General features: G+C 33.6%; 1 protein-coding gene across 1 annotated transcript in view; it reads left to right on the forward strand.

The window, feature by feature from the left end:
• The window catches only part of CSTF3 (cleavage stimulation factor subunit 3), a 69,995-nt gene that overhangs the window by 14,749 nt on the left and 28,984 nt on the right, over positions 1-26,262 (forward strand). The window lies entirely within an intron of this gene.

The raw sequence follows: 26,262 nt of genomic DNA on the forward strand, positions 1-26,262 counted from the left end.
TATATTAATGAGATGTAAGGGGTAAGATGGGAATAGTTGATATCCCCATTAAGCTGAAAATGATATCCATTTCTTTTTATGACTTAAGAAGTATTCTTATTTGAGTATTAATTTTGTAATATAAATTCTCAACATAATCAAGTACACTGCAGCCTCGTCATAACATATTCCACAGTAGCTGAAATTTGATAACATGTGGGTCTGTTTTGGACCTATCAAAGGGCTTTAGTCATCAGCAGTACTGACTTCAACACAACACAGTGTCACCTGTGATGTGTCCCTCAGAAATGGACCCAACCAATAGCAGATTTAAATTGAGGCTACAGTGTACTCACTGTATTTGTGCTGTAGTTTATATTGTATTACTTTGGGAGGCGGGGAATTACTGGACAATAGCAGGAACATTGTGTGTGTGTTAAATTTTTTCTGTGTGGTTGTGTATGTGGTATGTGTGTTTGTGTGTTTGTATGTGTGAGAGAGATTGTACCTTATGTGGAGTCTGGTTGTGGTTTTGGACCAAGAGCATATCCTTAAGGTTTTATCACTTATCTTTTGGGACCATTTCCTTCCTTTAGTATATCTAATCATCAGAGTAGACTGTCATGGAATTCACCAGGTGAGTGAATAGGCCTGTCTGAAGTGTGCTGAAGCCAGGATCACCTGTACTTGGTCTTCATTCCAGTTTGACTTTACATATTAGCTTATATGCAGGCTCATCAGAAATTAACATAATTGGTACATGATAGTTTTTGTATAATGAAGTGGTACGTTCTGAGTTTTAGAAGTTTCTTTCAGTTTCTCAAATATTCAGGTATTATTCATGCATTTTATTATAGCATAAGTGAAACTGAAATTGGCTGTTAGATACTGCATTCTGTAAGTATAAGCACAGTGAGTCTGTTTCTCCCATTTCCTAGCTAAAAATACAAACTGCATTCTAAAAAAAAATTCTGAGACCAGATGTTATGCCAGAGGGCTGAAAGTTGTCTAAATAACAGACTCATTTCATGTAATATTTCAGAGCTGTTAGCAGTTGCCTGATTGATTTAGTTGGTAATGTTTGCAGTTTCACACGCATACACACACAAATATGAATGTATGTATAAAACACCTTTTGAGAAAAAAATGGTAAAGAATATATATGTGTGTTTTATAAATTTTATATTTCTGGTTTAGGAATTAAGATGTTAAATTGAATGCAAATTTTAAAAATGCATATCCTGAGCTATGTTTTCCTCTTTCTTAATTTGCTCTTTATTTTCACAATTGTACTTTGTTTAGCCTGTGAGGGGCTAAAGTTTTCTTTGGCCGTATCACCCAATGTGGCCTTTAATATTTCTGAAGAAGACATATATTTATAATACATTAAAATCTGAAGTAATAATAAGAATGTCTTTAAAGATAATACTAACAGTGTTTACATAACATCCTGTATGCACTCTCAAGAAAATAAAGTTTTGTTAATACATTTGTTGTAACTCAGTACTTCATGGTGGGAAAATTGTTTTATGTTCAGTTAAACCAGTGTGTGTGAGTCCAAATACATTTAGTTCCTTTCTAATAGAAAATACATACATCTTTAAAAATGAGATAATTTGCTTCCCCAGAGAAATTTCTTGTAAATCCTACTTATGAACAAAGTGGCAAAGGAAGGGGGTGTGTTTTAGGGGTTTGGGGAGTAGGGGGGTTACTTTTAAACTTGAAACATCAATTGCAAATGGGAGCATATTCTAAATAATTTTTAGTAAAGAAGTTAATGACACCAGTCTGATATTTTTAATATTTGCCAGTATATCACCTTTTCTCATTTCTGAGCATTTAGCAATACTCCTTGCTAAAAAGCTACTTGTGTAAAATTTGAACTTTAAAATGTCATCCTTAAATCATTACCCACTTTTATTTTTGTTGCTTATTGGAGGTGAAATTCCCTTAGGACCAACGTCTATATATTTAAAACACATACATAATTTCAAAATTAAGCCAAATTACTTTAATGTTGTATATATTATATAGGAGATCACATTTTGCCTCAACTGCTTGAAATTCTTTGCTTTCTTCTTGAATTCCAAAATGTTATTAGCCATATCATAAGAGCAAACAATTGTATGGCTCTTCTTAAAGTGATGCAGTATAGAGTCTAAATTGTTATGATATGAAAATAGTTTTGCTGCTGCTTGGTTTTAGTAAAGGAAACATTTTAATACATCTCTAGTTCATATACAGAAGTCTTAAATCTGCAGTACAATATATTTTAGAGTTTAAGAAATGGGAGTTTTTAAACACTAGAGTTAAGTGAAATACCCCTTTAGAGCCTAAGTGCTCTTTAAAGAACCCCTTTTTAGAGTGGTCAGAAGGGTCACTAAATATTAGCAAATTGAGAAAATTTATAGTTTTGCTACATTTTTTAAGTTGCCTTTCCCCTTTTGGTTTCTGTAGCTCTTCATGTAGCTAGGTAATCAATGTGACAGCATACTGTAAGCTACAAATAACTTAGTGTTAGAAGTAAGTTGTTTTGAATTGGGCCACATTCATAAGAAATTTTCTTATGAAAGGATGATTTTTTTTTATTGTTAGCCGAAGGAGAAATGAAGAAGGTAATGCTGCTGGTAATAGCAACAATGTATCTTGCTGTCTGTGAAAGCTGTAATTCTTTAATAAAAGTATGTAGAGAATTGATTGCCTTTTATTAAAAACTTTTTAATGTGAATCCTTTTCTTATAAATACTGAGTTGTGACGTACATATTTCAGTTTTTCAAAATAACCTTTCTACTTGGGAAAAATGACTTTTAAAAATACCTTTCTTCTTGGAAAATCGAAGTGAACTCAGGATGGAACATGGGTGACCTAAATTGAAATAAACTTCTCCACTGTCAATACTGTTTTAATTCCTCTAAGTAACAGTTTAAACTACTGTATTATGTTTTGTATATATTGAGCAATGTGATTTTTAAATGCAGGAAAAAATTTTAATTATATAGATTTCTTTTCTATACTTCAGCTTGCAATCTTTTTTTTAAAAAATCTGTACTCTTTTCTTATAGATCTGCTCTTTTCCTGTTTGTAATAAATGTTGGTCCATGTCTGTGTGATTATTCAGATTTTTCTCTAAAATGCAGTATGCTTTTTAATCTATAGTTTCTTAAATGCATGTATAAATGTAGTGTAGGGGTATAAAAGAAAACAAATTTTGCAAACACTGAAGTGAGTGATCAAATATCTGAAAGTGATATGGATAATTACATACTATTTTTAAAACAAAGGAAATATTTCCATTTACTGTTTTAAGTAGTAAACTTCTATTTTAGGTCTTACTGAAATATCTCATCCCATTCATTTTCCCTTCCATTATTGTAGCACAGATGTTTAGGTTTTTGTCACTTCCACTAACATGATCTGTACATTTTTTTCCTTGGAGCCTTTTCTTTTCACCCCAGGCTTTGCAAAATAAAACTATTTGCAAAAAGACATAGATAATTCAGATAACAAAATTTCTCTTAAAAAAAAAATCTTGTTTTTTTATTCTTTATGTCTTCTAGGTAATTTGTTTTATGTGAAGTGTAGCCCTTTATTTTCAGGCAAAATCTTGTACTAATCAACCTGATCATTTTTATATTTCTTTATAAAACAAATTTATAATCATTGAGTCACTTATAAGAATATTGGGAAAAAAGGTTCATTTTTTCCCCCTCTTCAAAGACTCTTAAAATTTTTAGCCAGGCTTTTTTATATTCTGTTTTTGTGTATCTAATAAGAGTTATGGTATATTCTGAAAATCTGGAAAAGCCATCTCTAACCAGATTTTTTTAAGTGTATACGTTCCAAAATTTGTTGTGAAACATAAAGAGCTATTTTTATCATGCAGTTTGAGGTTTCCCTGTGGCTAGTAGCTTAGCCTAAATTTCTTGGGCATTTATGGAATAACATAGTAATATACAATGCCAAGTAATTAGTGTTTTAAATTACCGGGGGTTGTAGTCAGTAAGGTCTTGGGGGATTAATCTGCTATACAACCCCCTGGACATCCCAAGCGATACTCATTAAAGGTAGGCTCCAACATGTGGCATCCATGAATAAACACAAACTCCCCTAAGCCTTTTATACTGCTGTGGAGTTAGAAACCTCCATATTTGGAAACAGAACTAACCCTAACATGAAAAGCCTTTTTTAGGGTGCTCTGTGGTTTTGGTTCCAACTTTGAGCATAAGGGAACCTGGTGGCAATTAATTGACTTTCTCTTAAAAGACAAAAAGGCCTCATAAAGGCTCAAGCGTTTTCTAACGGGTTAGTGTGTGCTTTCAACTTGCAAACAGCTGTTCCTTTTAAATGAAATGAGTCTGGCGCAAGGCATTTCCAAGAAATGAAGATGTCTGAAATAATACTAGTGATGTCTATGAAAAGCTGCACTTCTAAATGTGGACAAGAATGCATTTATTTGCTTGTAAATAACTTCCTTTTTAAACTTTAACTTTTATTACTAAACATTTTTACTCTTAGCAACTTTGGAGCAGAAAACAAGTAGTCGGTTAGTATAATGGCATAATAAATTCTGTATAAAATTTTCCCCCACGTATTCAGAATCTGCAGCAAATTCAACAAAATGGTGAATGTTTGCTTTGAATACAACCTGTTGAGAAACTAACCGGCTTTTCTAAAGCTCAGGAAAGCATAACCTGGGGTAAGTTTTACCATTTTGTATGCTAGGAAACCTCCAAAGAAAAATTTTCTGTTTGGAAATGTTAAGTGATAGTTCTGAAAACAGAGTCTGATGTCAAGGACAGTACTGAAATGTTGTTTTGGAATAATTACTTTGAAATGTAAAAAGGTCCAAAGATAAAGTCCCAAAGCTATTCTTAATCGTCCTAATACTTTTTTATTCATGTTACAGAACATGTTCAGTTACAACCTTTTTTTTAAATACAAAGTTTTAGCTCTAGCATATATAGATAACATTATTATAAGTCTTTAAAGATTCCTGTATATGGGAAACGGTCTTTTTTTTTTTCTCTTTCAGTTTATTGAGATACAATTGACATGCAGCATAAGTTTAAGATGTACAACATAATGATTTGATATATGTATGTATTGTGAAATGATTACCACAGGGTTTAGTTAGCGTCCATTACCTCACATAATAACAAGGGAAATGGTCTTATATATATTTTTTACATCTTTATTGGAGTATAATTGCTTTACAATGGTGTGTTAGTTTCTGCTTTATAACAAAGTGAATCAGTTATACATATACATATGTTCCCGTATCTCTTCCCTCTTGCGTCTCCCTCCCTCCCAACCTCCCTACCCCACCCCTCCAGGCAGTCACAAAGCCCGAGCTGATCTCCCTGTGCTATGCGGCTGCTTCCCACTGGCTTACACATGCATAAAGCAGGGGGCTAAGCTAATTCATCTTTCAGCTCTAAATTTGACTTAAACCTAATATCCATTTTGACTTTAAATATGTAATACATACATAGCCATAGTCTGTTGAATTAAAAAAATTTCAAGAAAACCATCATCATGAAATAGCACTCTTTTTTTCTTCAAATTGAATACAGAAATTGTCATCAATATAAGACAAACGTTACAGAAATCGTCATCAATATAAGACAAATGTTACAGAAATCGTCATCAATATAAGACAAACGTTACAGAAATTGTCATCAATATAAGACAAACGTTACAGAAATTGTCATCAGTATAAGACAAACATAAAATGGTCTTATATTGACTATGGCTATGTATGTATTACATATTTAAAGCCAAAATGGATATTAGGTTTAAATCAAATTTAGAGCTGAAAGATGAATTAGCTTAGCTCCCTGTTTTATGCATGTGTAAAATAAGTCAAGAGATTGTTATCCCTTAGAGCCAAAGTTTGCAAATAACATAACTTTAGGATCACCTGGGAAGCTTTTAAAACATTCAGGCTTTGTAATTATTATTCCTGCATTGCTGACTCAATCTCCAAAGGATGGACATGTGGGATCTGTTATTTTTAGGTGTTTCTGGTAGCCAGTTTTGGTAATTGAGGTTTTCTTTAGAGGGCAATAATTGAATCTTATTGCCATGAGTATATTTCATACCTGGCAGAATACTCCCTATACTTGTCTGGAGTATAAAGTGATTGTTCTTTTGACTATACCATGTTGTGGTTTATCAATCAGTATATAGTCAATCAAGAAGTAATCTTTAGAGGTATCTACAATTTGCTTGGTAGTATTTTTGACAGTGTGGTAACTATTAAATCTGCAGTCAGGTTTTGGGTTGCGTTTTTGAACTTGGTCAGTTTTATTTATTTATTTATTTGAACTTAATTTTATTCCTGGGTTTGAAGCCTGATTTTCTAACTCCATAAACTTTTTATTTTAAACACAATATAATCACCTACGTCCCAAATTCTAAGAATCAACTTGTAAGGAAGTCTCATGTGTTAAGAGAGGGCCACTTAAGCTGTGGCTTAAAAGGATTACTGCAGGAACTCCCTGGCAGGATCCAATGGTTAAAGCTCCCTGCTTCCATTGCAGGGGGCACGAGTTTGATCCCTGGAGGTTCGATCCCTAGTCTGGGAACTAGGATCCCACATGCCGTGCAGCATGGCCCCCAAAAAAATGATTACCGCAGCTTTTTTTGATAGCTCTTATCCTTACTTCTGAGAATTTTTAAACATATGAATACCACATCTTCATATTTTCAGATTATTAGCTAACATCCATTCATTTAATTAGTACTTGAGTCTTTGTAATATAAAAGACTTTCTCATTCTTTTGGGGGGTGAAAATGGATTGTTATCACAGAGTACCATTCATTATTTCTAGCTATTCCTGTAGTTCAGTTTCGATTCATTTCTAAATTTTTCATTACACAGATGAGTGCGTTTAACTCATGTCCCTTTATTTAAAAAATTTTTTTTCCTTAGTGGCTTTTTTTTTTGCGGTACACGGGCCTCTCACTGTTGTGGCCTCTCCCATTGTGGAGCACAGCCTCCGAACGCACAGGCTCAGCGGCCATGGCTCACAGGGCCCAGCCGCTCCACGGCATGTGGGATCTTCCCGGACCAGGGCACGAACCCACGTCCCCTGCATCGGCAGGCGGACTCTCAACCACTGCGCCACCAGGGACGCCCCCTTAGTGGCTTTTGATAGTTTTTAAATGAAATGTTATTTTTTAATGGTATTTTTAGTATTTCTAGTTAATGTCTATTCTCAAGAGAGTTGGCTCTTTCCAGCTATAACTGAGAATTTTGCCACCAATGATATTTATAAAAGTACTCAAGTAATATCCAAATTTCATAAAACTTAAATGTCAAAAATGACATTACCTTAACAGAACAGCTGGTGAAAGTGTAGACTGTCATAGAAGAGCTTAAAAGTATTTGGGGAAGATTGCCAACAGAATAACTTGGTTTCCTGTATTGTCTATACATTTATTTTAATTCTTTGATCCACCATTTCCTTTGATTACCAGTTTTAACTATTGTGTAATAAGTGATTTTTTTTAAGGTTTTGTGGTTCTATTAGAATGTTAATAGGTGAGAAAATGCTTAAAACATATTCATTGTTTAGATTATCATTCTTCTAGATTAAAGATTCAGATTATATGTCCATCACTTAACCTGATTGACCAGTTTTTCATATCTGACATAAACTTTATCAGTTCTGTTTTTCGTGAACCGTAGGGGATTGGGTTGCATACATCATGACATCAGTGTATTTGCTAATAACAAAGATATTCTCGTATGTAAAGAAACTTATGAAACCCAGGAAATTTTACATTAATAGAATTTTAATCTGCAGTCTGTTTTCTTCTTTAATTATTGATCTAATAATGCCCTTTAGAGCAGTTTTCTTTTAAATCAGAATCTAATCCAAGATCATTGTATATAGTTGTCATTCCTCTCCAGTCTCCTTGGATGTTGAACAGTTTCTCAGTCTTAAATTTGATATTTCCTCATTAGATTCAGGTTATATACAGTATAGCTGAAAAGCTACAAATGGTTGTGTGTCCTCTTCAGAGACACGTGACGTTCATTTACCACTTATTGATGATGTCAGTGTTGACCATTTTCTCCACTGTGTAGTTACTGTTTTTACTTTTGTAACTAATAAAATAGCGGGGAGATATTTTGAGACTCTGTAAAAATCCTGTTTCTCAACAACTGCCCACTCAATTTTTAATCTATTATGATTTTTGCCTGAATCAGTGATGTTTTTCTGACATTATCTAGGGTTTTTCAGTGTATTTATTGTTGAATATAAATACGTACTTAAAGTTCAAGCTTATTTGTATTTGAAAACTCTTGTAAGGTACTAGCTTCTCCTTGCCCTCATTTTTTTTTCTTTTGAACAGCTTACTAATAGTTAGAAAAGAGGATGATTTACAAGATTCGTGCATTTTATGATTGTAGCAAGTTTTCCAAATATAAAATCATATATTCTGCCAGTAATACTTTTAAATTCTCTCACAAATCATAAGGGGAAGATTAAAAAATTTGCTCCCCAACTCATACAGAAACTTAACTGGTTGTATATTTTCATAACAATCATTGTAGGCTATGGGAAATAAATATATTGATTTACTTAGTTGACCAAATGGCAAATTATTTCATGTAAGAATTAATACGTGTTTTAAAAGTCATGAGATCTTTGATTTTAAAACAGGTTAAAAAGTGAGTGAAAAAGATCATTTGGATAAATGTTTGTGTTTGAAAATGCTATATTTTTCAAGTACTTATTTAAATTCTCAGTTGTTTGAGGTACAAATTAGAAAGTTAACACTTTAAAGGAAATAATTTCTCTATCAGCAGTTAAAGGGTGCTTAAAGCATGGGAGTGGTATTTTCCCCAAAGTAAGCTGTTCGGTTGTGCATTTAAGTTTCCCAGAGTTCACAGAATAGTTGATGAGATTTACACTTAAAGAACAGACATTCCAAATTGAAAGAACTTATTTATATATGTGTCTGTGATTTAATATTTTATAGTTAGTTGGGGTAGTTATTCGCTGTGTGTCTCAATGGCACGGTCAGAATTCTCCCCATTATTACTAAGACAGTGGCCTGATAATTTTTGCTAGTGTGGAAGGGATGTTTAAATAATTGTTAATTTATTTAAAGAATTGCAAGGAATTTGTAAATTTTACTCTACAAAGGACAGTGTGGAGGAATAGCAGTGACACAGAATTTGGAATCTGGTGACCTAGGATTTACTGCTTTTAGCTCTTCCATTGAATGAATGTGACCTTAGGGAAGCCATTAATTTTTCTTTCTTTTTTGCCTTCCCAATGTTTTATTATGAAAATTCTGAAACAAAAGTCAAAAGAATAATATAAGTATTACAGTAAATACCTATACACCTTCTTCCTTGATTCAATGTTATGTTTTGCCATACATGTTTATCTTTCTCTATACAAAGAATATTGTCCTACATAACCACAGTACCATTATCCCACTGAAAAGGAACAGTGTTCCAATATAATTTCATACCCAGCTCATGTTTATATTTTTTCAGCAGTCTCATATTCTTTCTAAAATGCCTTATTTCTCTGATGGATGAAATCACTTGTATTTTAACTTCTTATAATGGTCCTTCTGCTGGTGCCTTTTACTTAAATTTAACACAGATTTCATATTATTTCTCACTCTTGTTCCTTCCCCTTCCCAGTAGGAAAACTAATGTGAATTCAAGTGTTTCCAATAATTTGTAAATTATGACATAAATGGAAACATCCCAGTATCGATTATAGACAAGAGCTGTCTTTATAACTATCCTGATACTAGAGAGTGGGATGGGAATTTTTTATATTTTTATTACTAAGAGGCAACTTATTTTATTCTAAATTTAACTATATTTGCAGTGAGTTAAAAGTTTTGAGGATCTTACCCAAAATATGCATAGGATTGTACTTGTTCTTAGAAATAAGCAGGTGTTTTTCAATTATATCACATTTTAAGTGTAGATCTACAAAACTACTAAATTTCATGAAAAAAAAATTCTATATGCACGTTATTTGAGGAAAAGAAGAGTGTGTGAGGATATTTTTGGAGGTGAAATATTTTCTAGAATACATTTTTAGAAATAAAGAGTGCATTTAAAAAATCCATTGTTGGGCTCCCCTGGTGGCGCAGTGGTTGAGAGTCCGCCTGCCGATGCAGGGGACGTGGGTTCGTGCCCCGGTCCGGGAAGATCCCACATGCCACGGAGCGGCTAGGCCCGTGAGCCATGGCCGGTGAGCCTGCGCGTCCGGAGCCTGTGCTCCACAACAGGAGAGGACCACGTACCGAAAAAAAAAAAACATCCATTGTTGATTTTCAGTTGTTATTGAGAGTGATTGTTTTCTTTATTCTGATTACTTGCCTAAACAGTAATAGCTGAAAATAATTAGGCCTTTAATATATTCTGGGCACTGTGTTTAGTACTTTACATGGGATATCTGACTAATCACAGTTTACTTTTTGAAGTAGGTAAGTGTTACCCCATTTTTTTCAAATGTTCAGCTTTTCTGAGATCTAGAGTTCTTAAATAGCTTTCCTAAGATAACAATACTAAAGTTTAAGCTACTGGGAAGTAAATAGGAAAGCTGGGGGCTTTATACTCAGATAATCTAATTCCTAGGTCTGGGCTCCTACTCACTAACCACTGTACTAACAACCTAAAGGACCTAAAACACAGTTGTAGAAATAGCTAAATAGTAGGTTCATAACTGAGTCCTTTTTTCTTTGCTCAAGTGTTTCTTGCATTCTTATTCAGCTATTAGGATTTGGGGGTACATTTGAAAAAATATGTATAATTGCCCCAAACCACATAAAATTGCTATGAATATTTTGGAAGATGGCATAGTACAATAACTAACACATAACTGCATCTTAGGGTTTGTATAAAATCTTAGTTCTAAAATTCTACTTTGCAAAATTCTGTTTTTACCCTTCACGGTTTTTAAACTTTTCTGCACTATGTACTTGGTTCAGATTTCAAATAGTAGAAAGGAATTCTGAACACAAAAGCGGCAAATCTTAGCAATTCTGACCCTTTAAGAAATTTCTAAGATTTTTTTTTTTTTTTTTTGCGGTACGCAGGCCTCTCACTGTTGTGTCCTCTCCTGTTGCGGAGCACAGGCTCCGGACACGCAGGTTCAGCGGCCATGGCTCACGGGCCTAGCTGCTCCGCGGCACGTGGGATCCTCCTGAACCGGGGCACGAACCCGCGTCCCCTGCATCGGCAGGCGGACTCTCAACCACTCCGCCACCAGGGAAGCCTTAAGAATGTATTTTTTATAGCTCTAAATATTTACATTCAGCATTAATGTGAGAATAAGAAATTTTACCTTTCGTTTCTGATTTAGCAATTAGGAGTTTTATTAGGATGGAATTTTCTCAAATCAAGGCCAAACTTTAGAATTTAGGTAAAGTATGTTACCTTTCAATCTGCTTACTGAACGGTTATCTCTATACTTTTCTTTCCATAGAAGTCTTGCAAAATAAGTTTTCTGATAGGACAGTCTATACTTTATTGTGATTTTGGGGGGGGGGAGATCTTTAACATGTTTGAAGTTAATGAAGCAAAACTTCATGAAAAAATAAAAATGAAAGATTAAAGGCAGGGAGCACAATATCTAGCTTCTTTTTTAAGAAAAAGTGAAAGAGGGTGTTAATTCCTATAGTTAATGGGAAAATCACATTTATTGAAGATCAGCATTTCCAGTTATTTGAACCTTGTGGTTTATCAGACTTAGAAATTCAAGACATACTTTTTGAGTACCTCCCCAGACTATGTCACTGAAAACTGAAATATCTTCATGCATCTTCCTGATACAGTTCAACTGATTCTAAATAAACCATTATAATGTTATTTCAATTTAAATTACTTACCTTATAAGAGAATTTAGCAGTTCTAAGTTTCCCACAATTGAAGAACTAGAAATTTCATATATTCTGTAATGCTTATTCTTTTTGGATAGGATGATACTTTTTGGATAGGAAGAAAAGTATAAGCTGTACTTTAACTTTTAGGAGATTCTGTGCAGATTGAAATATGCAGAATTCTGTTAGCAAGTCCTTTTGACAAGTAATTTTACATGTGGAGTCCTTAAAAGTATCCAAAACAGTAGGTAGAATGAAGACTTACAGATGCCTGTTGATATATTTGCCTGGATTATATTCAGATAAAATTGCCTGAAGTGTTACACTGTTTTTCTGTATCACAATTGACTGTTGAATTTATGGATTCTGAAAAAAGTCATCTGGTGTATTTTCAAGGCCCCACGCCATCTATATATTTTCATAAATTTTTATGTGGCTTCAGGTAAAAACATACATGAAAACACTTTCTTTCAGGTTCTTGCTTTCATTTTATATATCAGGGGAGGATGGAATTAACTTTGAAGTATCTACTGAGTAAATGCATGCTAGACACTTGGATGCTATGGACACATTAGTGAACAAATTTACAGTTTGGTGTAGGAGACAATTATAATACTGGGTGGTAGGTGCTCTGATTGAGAAAACATGGGGAGTGTATGTTAGGGTGGGTCAGGGAAATCCTCTAGAAGAACAAGACTTTTTTTTTTAACATATCTTTACTGGAGCATAAGTGCTTTACAATGGTGTGTTTCTGCTGTACAACAAAGTGAATCAGCTATACGTATACATATATCCCCATATCTCCTCCCTTTTGTGTCTCCCTCCCACACTCCTTATCCCACCCCTCTAGGTGGTCACAAAGCACCGAGCTGATCTCCCTGTGCTATGCGGCTGCTTCCCACTAGCTATCTGCTTTACATTTGGTAGTGTATATATGTCCATGCCACTCTCTCACTTCGTCCCAGCTTGCCCTTCCCCCTCGACGTGTCCTCAAGTCCATTCTCTATGTCTGCATCTTTATTCCTGCCCTGCCAGTAGGTTCTTCAGTACCATTTTTTTAGATTCCATATATTTGCATTAGCATATAGTATTTGTTTTTCTCTTTCTGACTTCACTCTGTATGACAGACTCTTAGGTCCATCCACCTCATTACAAATAACAATTTCGTTCCTTTTTATGAGGAACAAGACTTTCTAAATGGAAGTATGAAATTACACACAGAATCCCTGGCAAAGAGAAGCACTAGTGCTGAGGTCTCAATGAAAGGGAGAAAAAACATGATCTGAGAAGTTGAAACAGCTTGGTAGTTTTTAAGCTAAGTTTTGCTTCCAGCCCTTTGCAGTATTGTAAACAGATGACTTGTGACTATTTCATGAAAGTTTTCTTAATTACAAAAACACTAGCTCAATAGTTAATCTAGAATTGCAGCTAAGCTGTTAGGAAAATAGAGCTGGAAAAAAAGTATGAACATCTGAAATTTGATAATGGCTAGAATTATGTGAATGTAATTTTGCTCTAGGAAAACCGTAAGTTGTGATATTTATAATTGTGGGCCTTTTTTAAAACTCAAATGCCTACAGAAATTTAGAAGTTAAGTGAGGGGAGGTTTCCTTTACAATTTTCAAAGAAAGTTGCATGTTGGTTAGAAATTCTCTTGGTTTCACTAATTTTTACTTTGTATTTGAGTCTTAAGAAAGTAATAGAGTTAAGAAGCTATGAAACCTTTTATTCTCTATAATAGCCTTCATATAGTTTGAGGAAAATGACATTAATTGACCAGAGTATTCATTTTGGAGGAGGAACAAAGCCTTTTCAAAGGGAGAAAATTAGTTATGTTTTATTGGTAGGTTAGACTTGAGTAGTTACTTTGAAAAAGTTGGTTCCTAGAAAAATTTTTTCCATGAATAAAATCTGTTTTTACTAAATGCCAGTCCCAGGATACCACATTGTCAGTATGTCTAGTTTATCCAATAACATAGTTCCCAGATTGACTTCTGCACACACAAAAGATTGCTCATCTGTTACATGAATTTTATTAATGAAGAAATATGTAGGACACTATCCTTTTATTTGGTTAAATACATAAGTTAATATGCAAGTGTGTACTAAAAGGGACAGTTACACCAAAGGGACAAAACTTTTTAAATACCACTTACACTTTTATTGATTATAGTATTGAGGATTGAAACTTGGTTTTGAATAAAACCTGAAACTCATGTTCTGATGTCTTGTGAATATTTTGGGAATGCTTAAAGACTGACTAAAATTTAGTGAAAGCACAAGAACTGGGTTTCAAACTTCTCTTTTTGATGAAAAAGTTTGTAAATTTCATTCTCTAAATTTTCGAAGTTTCGTGAAGTCCAAAAATATGTTAGGGAGGGTAGATTGCCTATCTATGGCAGTATGTTAAATTAATATGAGGAGGGAAGTATTAATAAGAATTGTATTGGTGTAATAATGATAATATTGTATATTTTAGAAAGACATTGGTATTATATGAAACAATGTTTTTATAGCAGTAAGTAGTTGAGAAATTATAATGGAACTTTGATCACTGAATTAGTGAGTTCTGGCTCTTGATTGGAATCTTCAAAAACAATAACCAGGGTCCTATTTCAAGTAGAAATTGAATATAGGTTTTTTTTAATGATACATTTTTAATGAATTTATATCTGTAAAGTAACATTTTTATATGTTTAAGAATCAGTTGTTTCTTAGTCATAAATTCAGATAGGTTGAAAAATTATTAGAAAATAAGTGTACAGAGTGAATACTAGGATACCCACTTAAGTATAAAATTTTGTGCTTGATAGCTGCGTGATAGATAATTCACATAGTAAATAAAGTCTCTTCTTCAGTCACTCTGGCCTCCTTAAATATTCTAGACACATTCCCACCTCAAGGCTTTTCTTTACATTAGCTATTTTATCTGCTCTAAAGATACTTATCCAGATAGCTGCTTGGCAAAATCCCTTGCTTTCTTCAAATTTTTGTAAAAGTGTTATCTTCTCAGTGAGATTTGCTCTTGCCCATATTTTAAATTGCCACCCCCATTCCCAACACCTCAAAACTCATCCTTTCCTCTATCTTTTTCACCTATAGTGCTTATCTTCTAGTATACTGAACAGTTTACTTATTATAGTTTATATTTTATACATTGATATGTTTCAGGAATCTAGAACAATGCTTGGCACATAGTGGCACTCTAAATATTTGTTGGTGAAAAATGCACAATGGAAAATAAAACTGAATTTACCATATTATTTTGCAACTTGAATTTTAATTTCTAAGAATTAGAGTGTGACATCAATTTATAACAATGTATTATTTTTCATCAAATTATACGTGGCCAATATCTTTACTGTTAACATAGGTTTTAAAAATGTCTCTACACTTTTTCTAAAACTACAAAGAAACTGTCCTTTTGAATTGTCTAATACCCTCAGCCATTTAAGTATTTTAGAATAAGCATCATTGACATTTAGAATTCTATCTTGATGTATGACCTAAAAGAAAGGTTTCTAAAGAATTATCCAATTTTAAAGAATTACAAAAGGGCATTACTAATTTACCTAGGATTTTGAAGTACCTTAAAAAAAAATTGCTTGTTTGTAATTCTGAAATGCTTTCAGATAAAACTTGAAAACCTGGTATAGAAAATAAATGCCTGACTGGTTACAAGAAAGATTTAGATGTATATATTGAAGTAAAACTTCTGAGATATTTGTATGTGTATGTATGAGATAAAAACAGGAGTTTTCACAACTTGATTTATCAAATTTCACAGGTTGTTTGTCAAACTAGTAAAGCATAAACATTTTAATTCTTACCCACCCATTTTCACTTGGACTAATGTATATGTGCACAATGCCAACATCCAATTGATGAGTGGAAATTCTTTAAGACATCTAGATATTTAAAAATATAGAAAGTTCCTGTTTTAACTTAATCCATAAACTTTATATAGATTTATTTTTTAAAAAACAAGTATAAAAGGTGAATTACTCCAGCTTTTGTCCTTAAAAACAGTACTTCTGTGTTAAATGTTATTTATCATTTTACTTTTTGTTTTTGTAACTTTCACCCAAACTTCACTTATTTCGGCATGGCAAACATTAAGGGTAAACTCAAATTGCTGGTTTATAAAGTATTTCAGAGAACTGAATTACACTTACTTGGGAATTCTCCAATACATTAGAGGAAATATATTTGGTTTATTGAATTCTGTAATTTTCTTTTCTTTTTTTTTTTGGTACGCGGGCCCCTCACTGTTGTGGCCTCTCCCATTGCGGAGCACAGGCTCCAGACGCACAGGCTCCAGACGCGCAGGCCCAGCAGCCATGGCTCACGGGCCCAGCCGCTCCTAGGCATGTGCAATCCTCCCGGACCGGGGCACGAACCCGTGTCCCCTGCATTGGCAGGCGGACTCTCAATAACTGCACCACCAGGGAAGCCCCTGTAATTTTTTTAACCTTTGAAATTTAGTGTTTCAAAGAACATTGGATTTTTAAGTTTTTCGTTGCTTTTCAAGATAGTTTGCATACAGAGTTTTTTCCTAATTTTTTTGAAGCCAGATGTTAATAAAATACATTGAAGAAGATTTGGGTGATATGGTGAGCTTGGTTATTCAGATAAATGGTCTCACTGAAAACAAAGGCTTCTGGGCAGAATTTTAAAACGTCTTGAAGAACTGACAGCATAGTAAAAAATTACCAAGCCAAAACCTAACTGGAAAACAAACACACACACAAACAAAAATAGGAATGCTGGGAGATAAGCTGAGTTCCTAAACTGTTTTTACCCTAAGAGCCTTTGTCAAACTGGGAGAACTTGAGCTTCAATTTCAAATGCTTATAGGAGTTCAGGAAGCAAAAGTCAAAGCCCAAGTCTTGCCCAACAGGACACTTTCTTCCTCTAAAGCTGTGTGTAGGTAATACTCAGGATGACAGTGAACCAGAAATAAATCTGTGCTGCCTTATTAACCCTAGAAGACTGAGGAAAGTTGGTGTGGTCCTGAGCAGAGCAGAATGGGGAAGTCCTGGGATGTTTCAACAAGTTGGCACTTGCATGGATTTGTGGTCCAAATAAACATCACTTGGGTGGTTAAAAAAATTTTTGAACCATGCATGTAAGGTGGCCTCAACCTGTATTATGCTACTAGGTGCCTGATAATCTTTCTCAGACTTTTTCTGGAGGAATGCACCTTCATCCTAAGCCACAGAAGAATATCCACGAATATTTTTCTAAGGAAAAGGAGTTTGCTTGTTAAAAACTAATCATGTAAAAAAAACAGATACAGCAGAAACAGGTCTGCAAAGACTTCAAAGACTAGAATTAAGATGGAATTAGGTTAATAACAGATTAGACACAGGTGAAGAGAGAATTGGAGAATTGAAGAAATCCAGATTGGAGTTTAAAGAAACAATGACATAGGAAATATGAAAGGATTAAGGCCACAACGGATAGAGTGAAAATGTGTCTAACTGAAGTTCCAGAAGTAGAGGAGAGAGATTGGGCAGAAGCACAATTTGAAGAGATAAATACTAAGAATTTTTTTAGGGTGATTAAATGAATTCAGCAGATTCAGGATGCTTAATGAAGCCCAAACAGGATTAAAAAAAGAAAAATTCCCATGTAGACACAGAATGAAACTACAGAAAAACAATGAAAACCAAACCCATTTCAGAAGCAGCTGGAAACAAAAGGACAAATGGCCTTCAAACGAATGGCAGTTAGGTTGACAGCTTCCCAAGAGCAACAGTAGAAGCCAGAAGACAATGGAATTGCCTCCTCAGTTTACTTAAACAAACCTGTCAAAAGTTCTATACGCAGGAGAAAAATCCTTATGGGGGTGAAGAAAGACATTATAGGTGAGGTCAATAAAATAACATTGTCAAAGTTAAATATGTATTTTTTTTGATAGGTAAAAAGTGGGTTTATTTAGAGAAATACACTCCACAGGCAGAGTGTGGGCCATCTCAGAAGGCAAGAGGCCACATATGTATTTTTTGACATTTCCCATTATAGTATATAACTTCCTCAAAGTAAAAGAAATATATACGTATATAAAGAATATTCTTGTTTCGGTAGTATCCACTGGATTACTCAATATTTTTCTTAATAAGATTCTCCCTCCAAAGTCATTCTTTTCCAATGAAAGTTCTCATAGATGAAAGGACTTTTGTTAGAATTGTAATTCATGTTATATTTTTACCTTCGTTTTTTTGAGGAAAATGATTATGAATTTTATTTTTATTTTAATTTATAAATTGGTAAATCTTATTTGATTGGTTTAGTGCCAGAAGTTTATAAAGATTGTGGCATGCAACAGATTTTTTGTTTTTTTAATTTTTAAAGTAATTTATTTTTTTATACAGCAGGTCCTTATTAGTCAGCAGTTTTATACACATCAGTGTATACATGTCAATCCCAATCGCCCAATTCATCACACCACCACCACCACCCCCCTGCCATTTTCCCCCTTGGTGTCCATACGTTTGTTCTCTACATCTGTGTCTCAATTTCTGCCCTGCAAACTGGTTCATCTGTACCATTTTTCTAGGTTCCTCATATATGTGTTAATATATGATATTTTTTCTCTTTCTGACTTACTGCACTCTGTATGACAGTCTCTAGATCCATCCACGTCTCTACAAATGACCCAATTTTGTTCCTTTTTATGGCTGAGTAATATTCCATTGTGTATATGTACCACATCTTCTTTAGCCATTCGTCTGTCGATGGGCATTTAGGTTGCTTCCATGACCTGGCTATTGTAAATAGTGCTGCAGTGAACACTGGGGTGCATGTGTCTTTTTGAATTATGGTTTTCTCAGGGTATATACCCAGTAGTGGGATTGCTGGGTCATATGGTAATTCTATTTTTAGTTTTTTAAGGACCCTCCATACTGTTCTCCATAGTGGCTGTATCAATTTACATTACCACCAACAGTGCAAGAATGTTCCGTTTTCTCCACACCTTCTCCAGCATTTGTTGTTTGTAGATTTTCTGATCATGCCTATTCTAATTGGTGTGAGGTGATACCTCATTGTAGTTTTGATTTGCATTTCTCTAATAATTAGTGATGTTGAGCAGCTTTTCATGTGCTGTTTGGCCATCTGTATGTCTTCTTTGGAGAAATGTATATTTAGGTCTTCTGCCCATTTTTGGATTGGGTTGTTTGTTTTTTTAATATTGAGCTGCATGAGCTGTTCATGTATTTTGGAAATTAATCCTTTGTCCATTGATTCGTTTGCAAATATTTTCTCCCATTCTGAGGGTTGTCTTTTCGTCTTGTTTATGGTTTCCTTTGCTGTGCAAAAGCTTTGAAGTTTCATTAGGTCCCATTTGTTTATTTTTGTTTTTATTTCCATTACTGTAGGAGGTGGATCAAAAAAGATCTTGCTGTGATTTATGTCAAAGAGTGTTCTTCCTATGTTTTCCTCTAAGAGTTTTATAGTGTCCGGTCTTACATTTAGGTCTCTAATCCATTTTGAGTTTATTTTTGTGTATGGTGTTAGGGAGTGTTCTAATTTCATTCTTTTACATGTAGCTGTCCAGTCTTCCCAGCATGCAACAGTTTGTTAAAGTAAATGTTGACTTTCAGATTTTTACCCATCTATATTACTTTAATAATCTTATTATTAAATGTTATAAATACTTTATAAAACACTTTAAGTAATCTTGAGTGACATCAATGTCTTGTTCCATTAGTTAACATCCATTTTTAGGTTTGAAAATTATCTAAGTAAGTTAAAATTTTATGGTAGTACTTCTGTACTTTGTTTTATCAGTTTGTGTTATGGTTGACTGTTTCTTTTGCAAATGCTTAAACTCTACTAGGTATTTAGATGTTGCAAAAATCCTTTGCCTTAAAAAATACTGTGAATTAAATAGTTTAACAATATTATACATCTTAATATCTGTATGCATAATACGTGTTCTATTACTTGTATACATTTTTAAAGTATTTGGATTTTTTTTAAGAATTGATGGTTAAATACAGAAATATGTTTAAACATGAGAGAAGCCCCAAAAGGTTATATATTATCTAAAGAGTTTTAAAATACATATTTGTATATTTTAAAATATGGTTCAAAAACCCAAGATATGAAAGGGACCTACAGGGAAAAGTTTTTCATCTATCCATCCTTGAGTCACCCAATTCCCCTCCCCAGTGGAAAATGTTCAGCTTATTTTTTTCCTCTCCTTTTACATGAACAATTGCCTCTTAGGTTTTGTTTTATACCTTGCTGTTTTTCTTTTTTGCTTAACAAAGTAAATTTTAGAGAGTGTGTATTTTTTTTTTTACAAGTACTTATTCCTTATTTTGTTTAATCTGTCTTCTGCTGAAGGACATTTAGGTTCCTCCCAAACTTGTTTTATTACAAACATTACTGCATTGAATATATGTGTACATGTCATTTCCATCTGTAAATATATCTAGGTTATTCCTAGATGAGGAATTGCTGGATCAAAGAGTATGAGGGATTTTTTTTAACCAAATTGCCTTCCACAGAGGTTGTAATAATTTGAAATCCCATTAATAATCCTCGATATTGAAAGTACACTTCCTCACAACTTGTTAATTCAATATATTATTATACTTTAAAATTTTTGCCAGTATTCATAGGTAAACAATTATAATATCAGTATGGTTGTGATTTACATTTCTCTTATGTATGAGATTGAACCTGTTTTTATACATTTAAAGTCCCTTTAGATTTCTTTTTCTGAGACTTGATCTCCTTATTCCATTTTTCTGTTTTGTTTTTTCTTATTTGCAGGAACATTATACATTAGGGGACTTAAGGGAAACTTAACTTTAGCATGATTTGCTATTTATAAGTTCAGGTAATTTTAATATAGCATTTAAATAGTATGTTATCTTTATTGTTTATGTTGTTTTTCTCAGTATCAGACTGGAAGGAATGATAAATATGCTCTCTGAGGTGAAAGACCAATACTTTCATTTGTTACTTTGGTGTTCATGAGTTGCTTTAAATAATTTTCTTTCAAATGTTTTGTGCTTAGATTTTCATATAGTTGATCAACTCTATAATTTCCCACTTAAGTATTACGTTTGCAAATTATTTTTCTCATACATGTCTTGAACTTTTTATATTCTTGCAACTCAGCATTAGAAATATATGAGGAGACTTGAATACCCATATGTAATAATAATAGTTTTAAGTAGATTTTATAAGTGTATATTTCTGTTGCTAGTTATATATTTTTTCCCTTAAGTTGATTTGCCTATATTTTTGAAGGAAAATCTTGATTCACAGTACAGATTTTCTTGAGCTATTCAGTGTCACTGAAAATAGTAGGCATCAAAATCATGAAGCCATCTTTCAAGAATGATAAAGAGCTCCCTTTGCAGTGAGTCTTATGTGTAAGGATTATATTTGTACTACTTATTTAACATTAAATATTTTTAAACTAGTTTTCTCAATGGTCAGGTAAATACTTCATAAAATCTGGTTTTCGAACATGCATGCCCTCCTATCCAGCAATGTATCTCAACTGTAGCAATTTGAAAGTCCATCCTTAGAGTATTGTGTGCATATTGTGAGATGATGAGGGAATGTGGGAAGGAGGATAGAGCAATGATCTTGTCCCTGTCCTGTCTTCCTTTAGGTTTAGGGAGTGATTGGGAAAGGGCTGTTAGGAGTTCGACTTCTTTGAGAAGCAGTATTAGGAAATTTTTTATTTTCCTGTTATTTTTTACATGTCACAGCTTTCAATAATCTGACATCCCCACTAACCTGTTACACAAAGCCTGGACAAAATCAGACCTGTATATTAGGATCCATTATTAAGAATGGGCATGTGTTTATTAGATTATAGGAGCGTTCCTCCAGACTTCATTTACCAGCTAAAGTAACAGCATCTTGATCCAGAGCTTGCTCTTCAGGTTTTTTTCCCCTTCAACTTTCTTTGCATTTCTGCCACAGCACAAGGAGGGAATTCCAATATAATCTTTATTGCAATCTTGTCTACTGAAACCTTAATGGCAGTGTTCTATATAGAATTTGGACTTAATTCTTTACTTTAGGTGATACCACTTTGGAAAATGTCATCACAAACATATGTCTGGAGGAGATAAAAAGTGAAATATAAACCAAACATTTCAAACTATATAAAACAAATTCCAGAGAACATAGTGCATGCTTTCTTGATAAGCCTTTAAATAAATGTACTTAGGAACTTACAAAGTTAGGGAAAAAGTTTTAAAATTTAAGTATCTATTAGATTATTTAATAAACATTCTGGAGGTAGTACTTAACATTTCAAAGTAGGACTTAACCCATTAAAATAGAGCCAAAGTTTCAGTTTTGGAGCATGTCTACCATAGAGGAAGAAGATTCATGTCTCAGTCTTACTGATTCTTCTGGAGTTTAATAATTTTTACCTGAATTTTTTCTTTGCTTTTCATGAAGATAATTTGTTAGCTATGTCTACCTATTTAAACCTCCACTTTCAAAATTCCAACTTCTCATCTTTTAAGTAGGTATTTAAAGCAGTGTTACATGGGAAATGAAAACCATGTTTTCATTCAAAAGAATTAATGAAAAATAAAATTGATTTGGGTGTTTGCATGGAATTATCTAAACCATGTGAAATCTGTTTTCAAAGTACATATTAGAGTTTTAATCAGTCCCTATCCATTGTTATTTCATTGTGAATTGTATGACAGTATAATTCTTAGCATTCTTTTTAAATCTTTTTACTGAAGTGAGGTTTTTATAGTTAATGTTTTAACAAGAATTACAGAACTTATAATGAGCTTTCTATAAAACTTACACGTTTTACATTTTTACATTTGCACTGATAAAGGAAAATATTATTTGAAAGAGTAATATATGTTTATTGCAGAAAAATTAGAAAAATGTAAGCATAAAGAGAAGAAACATCCGTATTCCCACTTTCACCACTTAGCCTTTCTAGATGTAGCTATCTATAAAATCTTTAAACTTTTTTGTAACTTAAGTTTTTTACATGATAGCATATTTTGTGTTGTTTATTATACAAAATCACTTTTAAATATGCCAAAGTAGTTCATTTTAGATATATGCTTTGTTTTTTAAATAATTTTTTTTTTTTTTTGGCTGTGCTTGGTCTTCGTTGCTGTGCCTGGGCTTTCTCTAGTTGCGGCGAGCGGGGGCTACTCTTTGTTGCGGTGCGCGGGCTTCTCCTTGCGGTGGCTTCCCTTGTTGCGGAGCACGGGCTCTAGGCACGTGGGCTTCAGTAGTTGTGGCACGCCGGCTCTAGAGCACAGGCTCAGTAGTTGTGGCGCACAGGCTTAGCTGCTCCGCAGCATGTGGGATCTAACCGGACCAGGGATTTAACCCATGTCGCCTGCACTGGCAGGCGGATTCTTAACCACTGCACCACCAGGGAAGCCCTAGATATATGCTTTTTAACCAGGCCTTTATTGTTGTGCATTCATATAGTTTCCAGTTTTTGCTTTATGAGAAACTAACATAAATACAATTTTACTTAAATATCTTTACACATTTATAACTTCTTTACATTTATCCTTTAGACTTGATTATTTCACTATCAAAGGTTGCTGACATCATCTTTCAAAAATTTCAGGTCATGATATTTTTTAATTGCTTCAGAATTTCAGTAAAAATGGCCAATGTATAGTTTGCACAAGAGTAGGGAGAAAAAAGATTAAATAAATGTACAATTTTGGTGAGAAAGATGATTAGGAGATTATTTAATATTTTTTAAAGGGAACCTGAAATTAGGTTATTTCGTTAACAAAATAGAAATAAACTATGCTTAGAAGATTGAGAAAACTGGAATTGGATCATAAAATACAGGTGTAGGTTTTAACTTCTTGGATAAAATTAAAAGGGCATCAAAGGCAGAATTGTAATTTCTGAACTAAAGAGTATTTGAAAAGCAGCATTGAAAAAAACATAATATTTTAGTCTCAGGAATGAATGTACTGTAATTTTCATAGAATGAGGAAATCATCATTCATAAGTCTATGTTGATAGGGAAATACTGGAAGGCAAGTTGCTCAAAAAGTAGAGAAATGTAATCCACTGGATTTATATCCACTTCATTGTAGAAGTTTAATCCTGTTTTTGAAAAGTGGTTTTAAGAAAAGCTAGAGATGAAGCGTTACCCATGATATTATGTATCTAGTATACATGTTGATTCAGCAGTATTAAAGTGTACACAGAATTAGTAACAAAGAAATGCATAGAAAAACTTATGATGGGGCTTCCCTGGTGGCGCAGTGGTTGAGAGTCCGCCAGCCGATGCAGGAGACACGGGTTCGTGCCCTGGTCCGGGAAGATCCCACATCCCGCGGAGCGGCTAGGCCCGTGAGCCACGGCCGCTGAGCCTGCAACAACAGTGAGAGGCCCGCGTACCGCAAAAAAAAAAAAACCAACTTATGATGTCAGTTGATGCCACTGAAAATTAGGCAAGCAAATTGATATTCTGATAGGAATCTATCAAAATGGGAAAGAAATTATCTTGATTTATGAAACTAGAATGATCAGAGGAGTGATTAAAATAAGGCTTTTGCCCAATGATAGTTCAATTGTTAATTTTTAAAAATAGCAATTCTCAATATGCAGTGAGAAGTATTGTGAAAGATGAAAGAATTGTAAATGGTTTTCTACTCTAAAAATTTTCACTACATGTTAAAAAGTTGTGTGACTATACTAATGGGAGATTAACTCAGCAAAATGAGAGTAGAGTGAGATACTTTCTAAGGCAATGTATAAAGTTCACGTAGTAATCTTAGAGAAATTATAGTATTGAATAATATTTTAAGTTTGCCTGGAAGCATTTTTATTTTGTTAAGTGAACAATTCATAAAAGCTAAAAATTAAGGTAGCAGGCTCGACAAGACTATAAATGGATGTGAAAGAAATAAACTGATATTAGGCTTTTAAGAGAAGTGAATCAGCACACCTACCTGAGCACTTCCCCGGTTGTGCAGTACAGAACTGATTCCATTTTCGAGATCAGTGGCTTATAAACTTGGTTCTCTTGACATTTCTGGTAGCTCGAGGATCTCAAACGATTGTACACATTTCTCATTCTCAACTTTAACTTACCATTTAGAAAGAAAATCTATGTCATACATCGATGTTGAGGTCGCATGGGGGGGGTTGTAGGGGGGCTAGAGTAGCAAAACCAATGGAGCCATGAAGATGAGTGATGTTTTGATACTTTAGAACAAACTACTCACTTCTCAAAAAGTGAAATATCCTGCTCTGTTTTTCTTATTCAGAGTTTGCAGATTATTTTTGAAAAGTAATGATTTGGCCTGGTGTTTACAAAGTGTGTTTACTGGGAGCAAAGAGTTTAGACATTAAGTGAAATAGGCTGAGTCTATAAATGTCAAGTGAGGATTGTTGACAGATGCCCTATAAATTGGGACAAAATCAAATTTAGGTCAAAGTTTTACCTTTGACATTCTTGGTTGAAATTAATTTTGCCTGATTTGCTAGCAATTACTTAATAACTGTTTCAGCTTGGTAGGCCTGGCTGAGGATTTGAGAGCATTTAAGAATGAGTTTTAAATGGAGATGTTTATAACCAGAGAAAAATACCAACGAATTACTCAGAAGAGGAATTTACTGACCCAAGTCAGCTATGATTTTCTTTCTTTTCTTTTAAAAAAACAAAAACCCATTTCTCTTTGCTGCTGTGAAATTGTGTTATAGAAATAAAATCTGTCACAGAAATAACTGAGACAGAAAAATTCTCTATTCTCTCAGTGATAACAGTTTTGGCTAACAGTTTTGCGTGCATTTCTCCTGAGTTTATGTCTCTTGCACTCTAGATAGAGACACAGAGGGGGTGGGATGAGGAGGATAAGTAGACTGGATAAACATACCAAATGTGTGCCCAATTTTAAAATTCCACTTCCTTTAAAAAATATATTGTGGACATATTTCCATTCAGTATTATAAATATACATCATTATGTTAAAGTTTTATGTATATATGCATAATCCATTCCATTGTTTAGACAAAGCATAATTTATTTAGTCAGTCTGCCTTTGGTCTTTTAAGTTTCCAGGCTTTTCTCTACCACAAGCACTCTTTCAATGAACATCCTCATACCTATATCTTGCTAAAGAGCAATGTAGTGTAATAGCTACGAGCTCAGTTGTGCAATATTGGGCAACTTACTAAACCTTCCTCAGTTTTGTCATCTTTAAGTAGTAAATAATAATAGTAACTTTACTTGAGTGTTGTTCTAAGGATTGAATGAGTTAATACATATAAACTCTTAGAGTAGTGCTTACATACCTTAAGTATTTAATAAATGCTGTTGGTATTAGCAGTATTTTGTCATTGATTTCAACTTCTAAGAAGTTGAATTGTTTCAGCTTTTAAATTTAAATTTGTAATAGATAAGCAATAATTTT

The sequence above is a fragment of the Pseudorca crassidens genome, chromosome 9 (assembly GCF_039906515.1).
Source record: "Pseudorca crassidens isolate mPseCra1 chromosome 9, mPseCra1.hap1, whole genome shotgun sequence".
Classification (NCBI taxonomy): Eukaryota; Metazoa; Chordata; class Mammalia; order Artiodactyla; family Delphinidae; genus Pseudorca; species Pseudorca crassidens.